The sequence below is a fragment of the Sus scrofa genome, chromosome 1, assembly GCF_054392235.1.
Source record: "Sus scrofa isolate SSC_HxYL_T2T_F1_AM1 chromosome 1, Sscrofa_HxYL_maternal_Yorkshire_Landrace_v2.0, whole genome shotgun sequence".
NCBI lineage: Eukaryota > Metazoa > Chordata > Mammalia > Artiodactyla > Suidae > Sus > Sus scrofa.
The window spans coordinates 77,852,206-77,867,661 of NC_139383.1; the positions used below are offsets into that span (position 1 = coordinate 77,852,206).

Consider the following 15,456-nt stretch of genomic DNA (forward strand, 5'->3'; position numbering starts at 1 on the left):
GAGAGGGTGTGGAGAAAAGGGAACTCTCTCATACTCTTTGTGGGAATGTAAATTGATTCAATTGCTATGGAAAACAATATAGAGGTTCCTCAAAAAAACTAAAAATAGAACTAAAACTAAAAACATGATTTAGCAATCCCACTCCTAGACAGTTATCCAGAGAAAACCAGAATTCGAAAAGATACATGCACCCCAATGTTTACTGCAGCACTATTTACAATAGCCAAGACATGGAAGCAATCTAAATGTTGATTGACAGATGATTGGATGAAGAAGATACAGTACATATATCAATGGAATACTACCCAGCCATAAAAAGCATGAAGTAATACCATGTGCAGCAACATGGATGGACCTAGAGATAATCCTACCAAGTGAAGTTAGACAGTGAAAGACAAACATATGACATCACTTATATATGGAATCAAAACAAAGCACATAAATGAACTTATTTGCAGAACAGAAATGGACTCACGGACTTTGAAAAACTTATGGTTACCAAAGGGGACAGGTAGGGATGGACTGGGAATTTGGGATTGGTATATGCACACTGAGGTATATGGAATGACTGGCCAACAGGGACCTGCTGTATAGCACAGGGAACTCTACCCAACATTTGGTGATGGTCTTCATGGGAAAAGAATCTGAAAAAGAATGGATGTATATACACGTATAACTGAATCACTTTGCTATATAGCAGAAATTACCACAACATTATGAATCAACTATACTTTGTTAAAGCTTTATGGGAATTTCTGTTGTGGTACAGCAGACATGAATCCAACTAGTTAGTATGCATGAGGATTTGGGTTTGGGCCCTGGCCTCACTCAGTGGGTCTGGGATCTGGTGTTGCTGTGAGCTGTGGTGTAGGTCGCAGACATGGCTTGGATCCCTCATTGCTGTGGCTGTGGTGTAGGCCAGCAGCTGTAGCTCTGATTCGACCCCTAGTCTGGGAACTTCCATATGCTGCGGGTGCAGCCCTTAAAAACAAAAAACAAAAAACTTTAAAAAATGAAAAAAAAAAAAAAAACAACTATGAAGCCAGTTAAGAAGAACAGCTCTGGCTGGCTTTTCCATAGCATTTTATACTTTTATTCCTTTGTTCTTTTCTTGTTCAACCTCATTTCCAATTACTGCACTGTTTGGGGGCACTGGGGACACAGGATGTCTGGGAAACACAACACGTATTAGTCCATCTGTTTTCTCTGTGCATTTTTTTCAGCATCTTTGCATGGTTACAGGAAGGATGTGGGCTCCCTTTCAGATTCAAATGAGGCCCTAGCTCAGGTCGGCAATAGCGTGCTTTTCTTACGCTAGCCTGAGAAAGCCAGAACCACCTTCTCTAGGTGGGGTAACCAGTTCATCCTGGGGCTTAACCTCTACTTGTAACATGAGATCTCTAGCCCATTTCTCACTCAAAATTTTAAAAAATAAACAAGAAACTGTTAATAGTACAATTCAAGTGCACTCTTCTATTGAGAGAATTCTAATTTATAGAGTTAAAAAGACCTATGCTGGAGTTCCTGTCGTGGCGCAGTGGTTAACGAATCCGACTAGGAACCATGAGGTTGCGGTTTGGTCCTTGCCCTTGCTCAGTGAGTTAACGATCCGGCGTTGCCATGAGCTGTGGTGTAGGTTGCAGACGCGGCTCGGATCCTGAGTTGCTGTGGCTGTGGCCGTGGCATAGGCCGGTGGCTACATCTCCGATTGGACCCCTAGCCTGGGAACCTCCATATGCCGAGGGAGCGGTCCAAGAAATAGCAAAAAGACAAAAAATAAATAAATAAATAAATAGATAAATAAATAGATAAATAAATAAAAAGACCTATGATGCTAATGTGTTCACAGATATTTTATTTTATTTTATTGTCTTTTTGCTATTTCTTTGGGCCGCTCCAGAGGCATATGGAGGTTCCCAGGCTAGGGGTTGAATCGGAGCTGTAGCCACTGGCCTATGCCAGAGCCATGGCAACTCAGGATCCGAGCCGCGTCTGCAACCTACACCACAGCTCACAGCAACACTGGATAGTTAACCCACTGAGCAAGGGCAGGGACCGAACCTGCAACCTCATGGTTCCTAGTCGGATTCGTTAACCACTGCGCCAGGACAGGAACTCCTTCACAGATATTTTAAATTGTGGAGGACAAATGTTCCAAATGGCGGTGTCTTCTTTCAAATTATTACTGGAGCTTGAAAAATGTGATAGGAAAAGCCCACCATGCCTTTTCCGCAAATATATATTCCTAAGCATGCAAAACTAAGGGGCAATATATTTATAACATAGCAAACAATCAAATATGAGACTTTGGGCTTAATTCTTAAAACTCAATGTTTATTACTAATACTTCCATAAAAGATCAAGTCAAGAATGTGGTGCAGTGTTGGACAAATGTCTTAACAGTGAATTTGGGAACTGATCTTATTATTAATTCTACAAGCAAAAACTCTGTGGTCTTGACTACTTATTCTTTCTTGAGTCTCCATGCCAGCCATCCTTCCACCCACCCATCCATCTATCCATCCAACAAACATATCTGGACTGTCTACTAACTGCCTGGATCTTGCTGAACTAGAAAAGGTGAATAAGCCATTGTCTCAGCCCTGGGTCAGCTTTCTGATAAAACAAGTACACATACAATTTTACATAAGACAATGTTCCTTGGAAGTTACACAGGGCTACTAGGAGCTCAGTGGAGAAAAAAACAATAATTTTCAGTGGGGGAATCAGTCAAGGCTTCATGGAGGAAAGTATTTAGTTTATCATTTCAGAGAGAAACAAGATTTCTAAATCTAGAAATGGATTGGGACATTCCCAGGGCTCAGGAACTTTCAGAGCCAAGAGGGGGTGTCAGGGAGTGGTGGGGCGGGGGGGTAGGTCGCAGTAAACAAGAGGGATGAATCCACTAGGTGGCGCAGGGTCTTTGGCCTGGGGAGGTGGCTGCTCAGGATGGAGCTGAATCTGGAGTGTGAAAGTGAGGCTCTAATGAGTTCTGAGCTAGACTGACTAGGTCTGGTGGCTCTCTGAAGGGTGGCTAAGTCAAGGGCGCTCCTGAAGACGGGCACACAGCTGGGGAGAGGTTCTTGAGGTTGAAGCCAGTGTCAGTGAATCTTATTTAGGGAGGTGGTAGTGAGGGTGGGATGGAGGGTCCAGAGCTGCTGACGGGCAGAATGAGACTGGAGGACGTCACTCATCTCTAACATTTTAGTTAACACATTTGAGTATTTGACGGTTCAGTGTAAGTGAGGGAAACTGTTAAACCGAATGCCCACAAAATGGGGTAAAAAGAGCACTGAGTGAAATTCAGTCCTGTTTCTGTAATTGGACTCCATCTCAACATTGATGGATCTCATGAAAAAAAAAAAAAAAGCATCAAGGGGAAAAACAGCCAAATTTGGATAATCCTGCTCAAGTGTTTCAGCATTTGATCTCATCCCTCATATACAATGCTTTCACAGGATGGATGGTTAGCCCACATGCTCTATTTCGACAGGTGTGAGATAAATGTGGTTCTTTATGAACTTTAGCGATCTATCACACAAAAAGACCACTCATAACCCTTTGGGAATAAGAGAGAAAACTATGGATTGGGTATTAGGGCAGCTAATGAGGTGGGTCAGTGAGTCCCCATTCACCTAGAAGGTGACCCTCAGTGGCATAAAATGGGGCCTGAGCGCTTCAACAAACACGCCAACGTCTTAGGTGAAGACAGGGAAAATCTGCTTGATAAAATGTTTGGATGAGACAAACTTCTGGAGAGACAGAAATGTTGTAGGGATAGGAAATGCTGTGGACGACAAACTCTAGACACAAAAATATCTTGATGGACTAGAGTCACAGGCCAGAACTGAAATGATACAATTAGTGAAGGTACACCTGGGGGCCTGAATGAAAACATGTGGCCTAAGTGAAGGATGGAGGTTTAGCAGCCGCACATGTGAAAGAAATTGGGGGTGGGTGTTAGCCGAAAGTAATTTCAATTTGAGTCAACTGGTTGACATGCCTGCCTAAAAGCCAGTGTGACCTACTGAGGTATTCACTGAGAAATAGCACTGGCTCTGGTCTCACAAGTTACGGCTCCAGGCATACACAGAAATGTGGGTGCTTTTGATGGAAAAATGCTGGGTAAAGTTGCTTAACAAACTTAGCTCAACTTAACCAAGGAGGGAGGTCCTCCCTTGGTTCGGCTGAGCTAAGGAGGTTAACAGATCACAATTAAAGGGGCTGCCAAACCAGAGGCTGCCCTTACCCATTCTTAGCAAGTCTAAACTTGGAGTCTTCAAATTGCAGTGCTAATGAATATTAGGCACCAAGAGAGACCAGTTAAAAGGGCAATGTTGTCCCTGTTTCTTATTAATTACATGGTAAGCAATATTAAGATATTAGCTGCACTGCCTGAAGGTGGGACTCTCCTACTGTCTGAACAGTTCTGGGTGGTTGGAGAGGATGGTGAGAGCCATGGGGGTGGAGTGCCCATGACTTAGAGCCGACTCACTGCAAGCACAATAGGACACTGTCCCCACGGGGAGGAGGTCTTCTGACACCTCTCACTACCTTCCCTTTGTGTATAATCTGTGGACGTGGAACTCCCAACACAATGCTTACTTCATGTCAGCCAGTGAAGGTCAAGTTTCTCCCTGTTCTCTATTAGACACGTCAAAAGCAAGCTGGCATAGTTTCTAAACAAAGTTGGATTTTCTTTGCAAACAGGAAGTTTGCTGCTGCGGTGTTATTCTCCTTCCTTGTGCAGCGTGTCCTTCAGGAAAGGATCACATGGACCCTGGTGCACACGCTGAGGATCAAGAAGCAAGAGTCATGGTCCCCCATCTCAACTGCTTCCCGAGAGAGAGAGAGACAGAGAGAGACAGAGAAAGAAGGAGAGAGAGAATTACACACTGAGGTCAGTGGGTTATAGCCTCAACATATAATATTCCCAAGGGGCTTTCTCAACAATTATCCAATAAAATATTCCTTAAAAACACAGATATACAAACACATACACACGCATACATATGGGTATTGTATGTATGAAATAATCTGAAAATCTCTCAAGCCATGACTATACAGAATCTAGAACTCATTTGTAAGACAGTAATTAGGATATTAAAAGGACGTGGAATTATCTCAGGGGAGGGGAAACTAATACAAAAATTAAAAATTGTTTTACTTAGAGAATATATTTCAAGTAGTCTTTAAAAAACTGATGGTAGCAATAAGAAGGAATATTTTCTTATGACTCATCTTAACAATGGGAACTTTCCAAAGATGGTAGAGAGTATCTTGACATTGGGGCTTTTTGGAAGAATTTGGAGAAACAGATTCTGGCTGGACTAGATGAACTTTAGTCTCCTTTCAGCATAGTAGCTCTATGATTTTGTGTTATTTTTTTATTCCCATGAAATAGCGTATAGTATTGAAGCTAAGAAAGTAATATGAAGATGAGTCTCTTGTGGCCAAAGCTCCTGAGAAACTGGATCCATACTTACGTAGAAGCTTGAGGAAAGAATCCATGTTCTGAGAGAAAGAGGATGAGGGAGTTCTCACCGTGGTGCAGGAGAAATGAATCCGACTAGGAAGCAAGAGGCTGTGTGTGTTCGATCCCTGGCCTCGTGTGGCGAGTTAAGTATCTGGCATTGCCATAAGCTGTGGTGCAGGTTGCAGATGTGGCTCGGATCCCGCACTGTAGGCTAGCAGCTGTAACTCCAATTTGACCCTTAGCTGGGTACCTCCATATGCCGCAGGTGCGGCCCTAAAAAAGACAATAGACAAAAGACAAAAAAAAGAAAAAAAGAAAAAGAAAAAGAGGATGATGCCAATGAAAAGTTCTTCAATACTCTTCCTGGGAAATGGATATAACTATGTACAAAGTCCATCACCAGGACTGTAAGAACCAAGTGATGACACAGTGAGAGGTTTTAACAACACCTGTCTTAGTGACTGATGGATTAATAAGTTTATACAAATTTTGAATAGCACAATTAAGAGGTATAATCTAATGAGTATACCTAGAACTCTGTCTCCCCCATTCCCATCAGAAAATGTGCATTAAAAAAAAAATTTCGCAGAATGTTTTTAAAAATTGAAAACGTACTAGGTCATGAACCGAGTCTCAATAAACTTTGTGGAACTGGTATCATACAAACAACATTCTCTAACAACAGATTTTTTTTAAGTTTGATACTCAAACAAAATGATTACTAAAAAACGCTCATTGGTTTGGGGATTTAACATGACAATGCTAATAATAATAACCCTTGAATCAAGGAAGAAACAATTATGGAAATTATTTTTAGAACTGAATGATGATGAAACTATTCCATATTAGGAGCTTCCGGAATGGCACAGCAGAAATGAATACAACTTGGAACTATGAGGTTGCAGGTTCGATCCCTGGCCTTGCTCAGTGGGTTAAGGATCCGGTGTTGCCATGAGCTGTGGTGTAGGTCGCAGATGCGCTCTGATCTGGCGTTGCTGTGGCTGTGGTCCAGGCTGGCAGCTGTAGCTCTGCTTAGACCCTGAGACTGGGACCTCCATATGCCGTGGGTGTGGCTCTAAAAAAGGACAAAAAAAAAAAAAAAAAGAAAAAAGAAAAACTTCCATATTAAAACTTGTCAGATTCCACTAAAGTTGTATTTAGAGGAAAATGCTTAACTCTTCTTCTAGAAAGTACTCAGTTCAAGAAGAAAGTGAACAAGAGTTCCAAGGAAAGTGCATGAAGGGAATAATAAAGGATAGAAATTTTAAAAATCAGAAAACAAAGATACACTAGAGAGGATTAACAAGGAAAAAGATATGAAAGATTAATAACAGACAAATCACCAAAACTGATCAAGAAAAACACAGAAAGGGGTCCCCATAATAATATTAGGAATGAAAGAGAGAATGTATAACTACAGATTCATCAGAGATTAAAGATAACAGCAAAGAATGGACAACTGAATATCAAGTTTGAAAATTTCAGTGAAATGAAGAATTTCAGAGAAATTCTCTGACTCATCATTTAAAAATCTATGTGTCCTTCTAACAAAGAACACAAAACTCATCAACCCTAGGTTCAGATGGTTTTAGAGAAAAAAGAGGCAAGTTTCAAAGAGAGAAAACAGAAAAGCATTAGTGTCACCTTAGTATCAAAATCAGACAAGGGCAGTAGGAAAAAAAAAAGGAGGAGGGAGAATGATAGGCCAATCTTAGATATAAATACAAACATAAAAGTCCTAAAAAAATATTAGCAAACCGAACCCAACAGTCCATAAAATATATTATGATTAACTTGGATTTTTACTAATAATGCAAGGATGGTTGAACTTTAGAAAACTGCTGACATGATTTCCCTATTATCAGATTAAAAGAGAAGATCCCTATGATCTAATCAATAGAAAAAGCAATGAATAAAATTCAACAATTACCTGTAATTTTAAAAAACAGAAACTCTTAGCAAAACTAGGATCAGAAGGGAACTTCCTTAACCTAACAAAAAGCATTAACCAAACATAAAGGAAAAGAATCTGGAAAAACATGTATGTATAACTGAATCACTGTGCTGTATACCTGAAACATGACACTCTAAGTCCACTACACTTCAGTTAAAAAAATATTAACAAAATCCCAAGAGTAAGCATCATACTCAATGTGAAATGTTAGCATCCTTCCCTTGAAAATCAGAAATACGTTAAGGATGGGCGCCTGCCTTATTTCTTTTTAACACTGCACCATAGGTCCTAGAGCAGTAAGATAAGAAAAATAAATAAAAGAATGTGAAGGAAAAACTAAAACTTGAAACTATTTATGGATGTGACTGGTTACACAGAAAATCTAAGAGAAACACAGATAAACTATTAGAATTAATAAAATCTTTAGCAAATTGCCTAGTCCAATATGAAAAATGCTGTTTTGATGCACAGCAACAGTTCGACAAATTCTTTTATTTTTAAATTGTATTTTATTTTGCTTTTTAGGGCCTCACCTGTGGCATATGGAGGTTACCAGGCTAAGGGTCAAATCGGAGCTACAGCTGCTGGCCTACAGTGCAGGATCCGAGCCGCATCTGTGACCTACACCACAGCTCATGGCAACGCCAGACCCCCTACCCACTGAGCGAAGCCAGGGATCGAACCCACATCCTCGTGGATACTAGTTGGGTTCGTAATCCAGTGAGCCACAACGGGAACTCCTAGACAAAGTAATTCTTTAAAAAAAAAAAAAAACACAGCTTATTTTTCTTGACCTTCACCTCCTCTTCAACACTCGCCTCATTCAGATGAAGCACAGGATAACAGAAAATAATTAAGGAAAACAAGTAACCTAATTATACTGCAAAACTCTGAGAGGCAGGGAGTAGGATCTCATGGCAGATAAGCAGGATTCCTCCCTATTCTAGGGTTCCCTCAGAAAAATTCCACTTGAAAAAAAAGGAGGTGTTATAAATGGGTTACCTTGAACTATGGTGAATCACACCTATTACTGGAAAAGAAACACGAGCAGGAAGTTCCAGGCCTCTGCAAATCAAACTCTGCTGCAGAGGAAAAATAAGGTTGGCACCGTCTCTTCCACCCAGCTTATAATAAAGGCAGTTGGAACCAGCCGCTCAAACAGTGCCCCACGTCAGGAAGGTAGGTGGAGACCTGAGACCCTGGTCAGGAGGTAGGTAGAGAGAGGGGGTTCAAGTTCTTTACTGCTTGGTTCTTCATCTACATGAAGATAATATTGAGGGTTACTTAGCAAGTTTGTTGTTGCTGAACTTTTGCTACAATCAACCACAGGATGGTATTTAAATTCAAAGCACCACCTGATCCAACTGAGACCCCTAAACTCTTATTCTGTATTTGGCTATATCTATCAGCAATGGGGCTCGGTCTGCTGGTGTTTTTAACAGTCGTAGAGAAGCATGCAACAACACATCCAATTCTTTTCTTCTTGGGGGTTGATTAACTGCTTTTGAGGGAGTGACACTACAAATAAGATGAAACTTCATAAGGAATTTCCTATATGCATTTGGATTGGCCTAGGCAAGTCACTTCAGGAAAACAAAAGAGTATCAGAAAATACTATGGTATGATGTTGCTTTGTAAAATACATAAAACTTGAATTTATTGGAAACAACCAAAATGAGCAAAAATAGGAGACTGGCTTCTTTTGCGACTAATTAAATAAACTATGGTACAGTCCTATAATGGACTAGGATACAGCACTAAAATCGTATTGTCAGATTTATTAACCTAGAAAAATATTCTTGGTTTATTGTCAAGTTTAAAAACAAGGTATAAAGCATTAAAAGTAAAATTTGAAAGTAGTTTTAATAATTTACAAATTTGTATTGGGAAAGCGTATTGAACAAAATACTAACAATGTGCCTACTGTCTCTGTGTGATGGAATAAAAGGTGGCTTTTGTTTTGTTCTTTGTGATTTCATTATTTCCTAAGTTCTTGACACTGGGTGGGGGGGTGTGCTAACGGATATTATTTTTAAAAAGTCATCATAAGGAAAATACCTAGAGTTTGCAAAGGTCTAAAACACAAACTTTGTTTCATGGCAGCCAAAACAACCAATAAGAACAGTGTCCTACCGACAGCCTTACTAGAGAATATTCTTTCTTGCTGTTTGTTCTGCCTCCTGGAGAGGCAGTATCTGGCCTCCAGGAGACAAGGAAAAGGTTCGGTGCCCGGCCTAAGGCGGCATCTACTTCCCTTAGTTTACTCTCACACCATCAGTGACATCCAACCTAGTTCAGCTCGTGGGGTGGCAGGACATCAACAAGAATGCTGGGCATAAACAACAATTCCATTTGCTACCTTCAGTGCCCTGCTCAGCCATGTTGCCAGCCTGGCTTCCACGCCTTCCACACTGGCGCTCCCTGGCCCCCCGCTCCCATATCTCTGCCAGCATCTCCCACTGGCCCAACACAATCCCACCCACGATGGTACACAGCTCCACGCAACTTGCCCACGCACTCCCCATGTGTCCTCCACGTGCCAAGCCCTCGCCAGTCTCACCCTCCAAGGAGCCTTCCTCAGCAAATCAGGTTACACTGGTCCCCGAGCCTCTCCATTCCTGGGCTTGTCCCCAGCCCTTGGTCATTTGGGGGTGGGGCATTCACATTATTTCACTATTTCCTGTGTGTGGGAGAGTCTCTTAAGGGAGAGGGCCAAGTCCTGTATCTTGCTGACTCTCCCCATCGCCTTCTCTAGCTCCTACTGCTGCAATATGGTGGGGTTTTAAATCCAGAAGACACTTTCCAGGCAGAGTGACTTCACCAGCACTTTTCCCCACAATTTTATGAGCAACCTCTTTCTTCTTGTCTGCTTGGTGGCCTTCCCCCCCACCCCCAATTCCTCCTTGTCCCATCTTGAGCGGAGAATGGCATGTTCCCTACTCACCCTTTGCAGCCTATATCTACATGATTTCCTGATATCTTGAGCTCTCCTTCAGCTGCCCTAGAGGACTGGTAAGTCCCAAGTGCAGAAGATCACGTCCTCTCGCCCCAGGCAGCCAGGTAGCCCGAGGCTGCTGCACCCTCTGTGCCTTCATTTATTCACCCACCTATCCAACACCTAGTCACCCAGTGCCTGCTGTGTGCTGTCACATAAACCCATAGTTGTAGGTCTTCTTTCCTCAGCTAGATTGGGAACCCTCTGATGGCAAGGGTTGTCTGCTACAATATTTAAATGCCACCAGAAAACCCGTGTGCTCATAAAGTGTTTAAAAAACATATAACTGATTGACTGAAACGAGAAAGAGAAAAGGAACAAGGCAGAAGCTTACAGATTTCGATCTACCACCCTCCCCTTCATGGTGTGACTACAGAGATGGTGTAAAGACAGGAAAAACACTGACTAGCAGAGTGAGCACAGCCGTCATTTTTTTTCTGAGCCTCTGCCCAGACCAAATGAAATGGTGATGTATGCGAAAGCGCCTAAGTTGCAGAATATTTTACAAATACAAAGCGACGGCACCACCATCGTGAAAATGCATCATCCATACCCCGGTGTGGAAAGTTTGACTCCAAACAATAAGCAACAAAGTCACCCTGTCTTGCACATGCCTGCAACCAGGAGCAAAAACACACGACTTGGGAAAAAGAGCTGACAGCCTGACAAAACCCAAATGGAAAATAAAAATGAGCAAGAACAGCCACACACCAAAGAGAGCAAGCCTGCACTGCTTGGAGGAAGAAATCCTCTAACTGCCTCCACATGCCTGCTCGCTTCCATCTGCTTGCATTCAAGCCCAAGTCCCAGGAAGAAGAGAAATGCGAACCAAGTGCCTGGATGGCTGCAGCAGGCAGGACCCACTGGGATCGCGGAGGTGCACAAGCAAGGCTAAGCTGCAAGTCCAACAACAGATTTACTGTCTGTTATGCAAAACTAAGCAAACACTCTCTCCTGGTTGCAAGACGACATGAAAGAATAAGAGACGTCGTCTTTGGGAGGAAGGCGGCAGCAGTGTGCGTGTGTGGGCAGGAATGCTGCAGCGGTCCACCCATCCCTAGCAGCCTCAGGGCCTCCTCTCTGCACCCCCCTGCCCCCGAACCCCACCCCGAACGGAATCACAAGAGGCCCAGGCTGTAGTTAGGTTTCCAGTAGGGAAGTGACCAGAAGCCAGGCACTCATCTCCTTAGTGTGCTGTAACTAAGCCCCTTCGGGGGCCACCCTGGGCACAACTCCCAAAAGACAATCTTAGTTTTTAGAAATGCCAACCTTTTGATTCTAGACTCATTTGGATCAGTTCTCCCCTGCCCTCTGCACCTGATTATCCAAGTCCACAGCCTCTAGCCTGCTCCCCCTTCACCCTTTCTGGGCTGCAGGCTCAGGATCTTCTTGTGCCCCATGATCTGAGGAAGTACCCGAAGGAGTAATCAGATAGTATACTTAAAAAAATCCAGCATCTCTGAGGACTACCTCGGAGCACAGGCAGTCCATTTTTAGATCACAAAGGCCCAGATGGCAAGAGATAAGATGTGTTCGCACCACCAGTAGCGGCAGAGTGTGAGCCCCCATCTCACTGCCACAACCACACAAGAGCCAAGGGAAATCAGTGCTCAGGGGCATTGGCTGTGGCCCAAGACCATGCCGGGAGACTTTACATACCTGTACCCGAGTTCAAACCGTACAACAGACCTAGGAGCTGAGCTCATAGAAGGTAAGCAACTTTCGAGTCTTACAGCCAGTAATGGTGGCAGTTGGGACTCACGTCTAATTACAAAGCCTTCTCTTTCTTGGAGCCTACACACCTCAGGATGAAGGAAGCTGACGGAGCAGTTAATTTGGAGACAGGTGCCTCTGGAGGGCTTTAAATTCTGCTCAGAATATAGTGAAAGGAGGATAGGAAAATGGTATGAACATCAGTGAACATCATGTGGACTCTGAGATTCAATTGGAACTTTGGAAATCAGGGGGAAAGGTGGTTATTAAAAACTTCCTGGTTCCCTGGTGTGATCACAGTTTGGCAATGTGTGAGGACCCTGGAAGATTCTGGACAGATGGCTTCTGTATCCCCAAGCAGCTCTCTCCTTCCCAGCAGGCTAAAGCTACAAGGGCAGAGCTTTCCTGGGCTCAGAACCCTAAAGGGCAGTTGGATAATGGCAATGGCAGCCACGCTTGGGTTCCTGGGACTCCTCCCACTCTGCACAAGTGGGAGGGGGTTGCACACCTGGTCTCCTTGGACCTTCAGCAACAAGATGTGCTCAGGAGTCCCTGAACAGGATATCTCTGCCTCCAACCACCATTCTCAACTGAGCAGAGACTGCTAAGCAGCTCCAGGCCAGGCCAGCTCACCATCAATCAGGGATTGCATCACAGAGGGCAGCAGTGTGGGTGGCTGTGTTTTTGGGAGAGTGTTAAAAAAAAATTGGTTGTGTCCTTCTGTGCTAAGGAACAGCTTCAACACGCAGGATGCATGCATGCAAAATGTTCCTTTGGGTAAATGACAGAATCCCACCCAATTGTCTGGGACTGGAAAAGAGGATCAGCCATCGCCATGTCTGGCTCATAGCTTTGGAGCTGCCCAAGAGGGTCTTTGCTTCTGCTTCTGGTTTTCTGTGTTCTCTAGGACCTTACTAGTGAATTTAGTAAGGTACATTAGCCATGTACATTGATGAGGTACATCTGCAGGGAATTTCTACCCCTGGTTTGTTATTGTTAAGATTAAGTTTCAACCACATTTCAAATCTCTCTTTTTGGAACAGGTATCAACAGAATAGCTATCTGAAAATAGTCGGCATGTTTTGTCTACTGCTGATGGGCAAGACAAAGGTTGCTTCTGCTGTAATTCTCCTAAAGATTTCATTGTGAAAAACTACAACATTTTAGTAATTTTACAGCTGAACGTCCAAATACTTACCACCTAGCTTCTGACATGAACATTAAACTGTGTGTGCTTTATCAAACGACCCACCTGACCATACTGTGAAGACTGGACCTACACATTTCATGAGGTTCCTTGTTCTAAGGTGCTGCCTAGGGGGGGAAAGCATAGATCGAGACAGCTCTGGGAGCGAATCCCTGCTTGAGCACTTACTAGCCGAGGGACCGTATAGGCATGTGATTTCCTAGTGCTTCAGTGTCTACAGTTACAAAATGTGGGTAACAATGCGAGGTGCTGTGAGAATTAAATGCTAAAAGATGAAGGAAATATATTTAAGGACACACAACCAATTTCTAGTTCATGGATGATGCTCTTTCTCTTACCTATGAAATAAAATTGAATTAGCCAAAAGACATGAATAGCAAAAGGTAGGGAAAAAAAAAAAAGGATAGCAGGATGTGGATAGCCCTTTGAGCTGGGTGATCATGGGAGTCTATTGTGCGACACTGTTTACTCTGTAAATTCGAAGTTTTCTACCCTAAAACAATAAAAGGTAAAAAGAAAATGTACTGGTTGCTGGATTTTGTCCAGCCAAAAGGAATCCTGTATTTGAAAAATTCAATAAGACACCTCTGAGGAAGTAGTATGGTTTGAAGTGATGACTTGGGGCTCCCAGAGCAGGTTAGGGAGGCAAGGTCTCTCACTCTCACACTCCAGGGAGTGGGGGCGGGGAGGAGGCAGGAGGCGTGGTACTTTGTAGACGCTCCCCAGGTGACTGTTCACTACTGGGTGAGAACCTCTGTACTGGCAGAAAAGTGTGAAACCACACTTTCCAGCATATTAATTGTGAGAATAAATACTTTGCATAATGCAAAGCCTGTGCCTCCAGCTAATTTGCAGGCAGATGACAGCACGAGGGGCCTCTGATTTAGCAGAATAAAAACTATTTGTAACCAAAGAGCCTCCCTCTGTAAATCAGGTGTGGGTTAACGAAGGACCCAATTAGACTGCTGTCTCCCGCATTGCTTATCAACTGTTTAAACTTGGGGCGCTAAGGGGTTCTTCAACGGCTTTCAGAATCAGGGACTTGGAGAGGTGTGGGGGGGGAACAAACCCGGTAGACGATGCTTAACAGAGAAGTAAAAGGAAAGGCTTCACTTTTTTCTTTTAAAACAAAAGTCACCCTTCTGTTTCATCCCGTAACTCCTTTCCTTCCCCACTGTGCCTCATTCTCTCTCTTCTCCTCTGCTGGCCGCTGGAGGTCAGGAAGCGGCTGTGAAGGACGGGCTGCGTGAGACAGTGTGTGTCTCTGGGATCCTCGGGGTGGGGGCAAAAGCGGGGTCTCTGAGGGGTGGGATCATGTGTGAGTTGTGTGACATCACATGCGATACCAGGCTGGCCAAGCTGGCGAGCCAGAGGAACAACACAGGGGTCTGCTCTCCGTAGTGGTCTGCATGAGGGCAGAGAAGAAAGCCAGGACCAGAGGAGACCCGCACAATGGGGCATAAACCTATACACGCACACATGCATGTGTGGCTCCCTTGGGGGGTCTGGCCAGGATTTTGTACCCACATGTTACTGATTTCTGTCCCTCCAAAATTTCATAAGTTGAAGTCCTAACCCCCAATAGGACTGTATTTAGAGACAGAACTTTTCAGGAATTAATTGAGGTTAAATGAGGTCATAAGGGTAGGGCCCTAGTCCAACAGAATCGGTGTCTTTATAAGAGAAAGAGACACAGGGATACAGGTGCACAGAGAGAAGGCCATGTGAGGACACAGTGAGAAGGTGGCTGTTGCAGGCCTGCCTGCAAAAAAGAAGAGTGGCCTCAGCAGAGGAAGCAGCTTCTCTGAGCACCTTGATGGGAAAGACAAGGTGGGACAAAGGGTGAATCTTCCAGCCTAAGGGACTAGGAAGAAGAGGTCTTTAAGACTCAGCTTGCAGCAGATTGGACTTAGACCTAAGAAATGGGGGGACAGTGCATGGTTGAGTTCACAGGGATGGTTTGGTTTTCCTCTTGGATGATCATGAAGTGTAAGAGGCAGATGCGGTAGAAAGGTGGCTCAGACAGATCGTAAAAGGCCTTGAATGTTGGGTGAGAAAGGCCTAGACATTTTAACCCGACATTCAAGGCCTGTTATGACATCTAAGTCTTT

The 15,456-nt window shown here is 43.6% G+C and overlaps 1 protein-coding gene across 4 annotated transcripts in view; it reads right to left on the reverse strand.

Annotated features, from left to right (window-relative positions):
* FYN (FYN proto-oncogene, Src family tyrosine kinase) overlaps positions 1 to 15,456 on the reverse strand; it is a 225,160-nt gene that overhangs the window by 93,904 nt on the left and 115,800 nt on the right. The window lies entirely within an intron of this gene.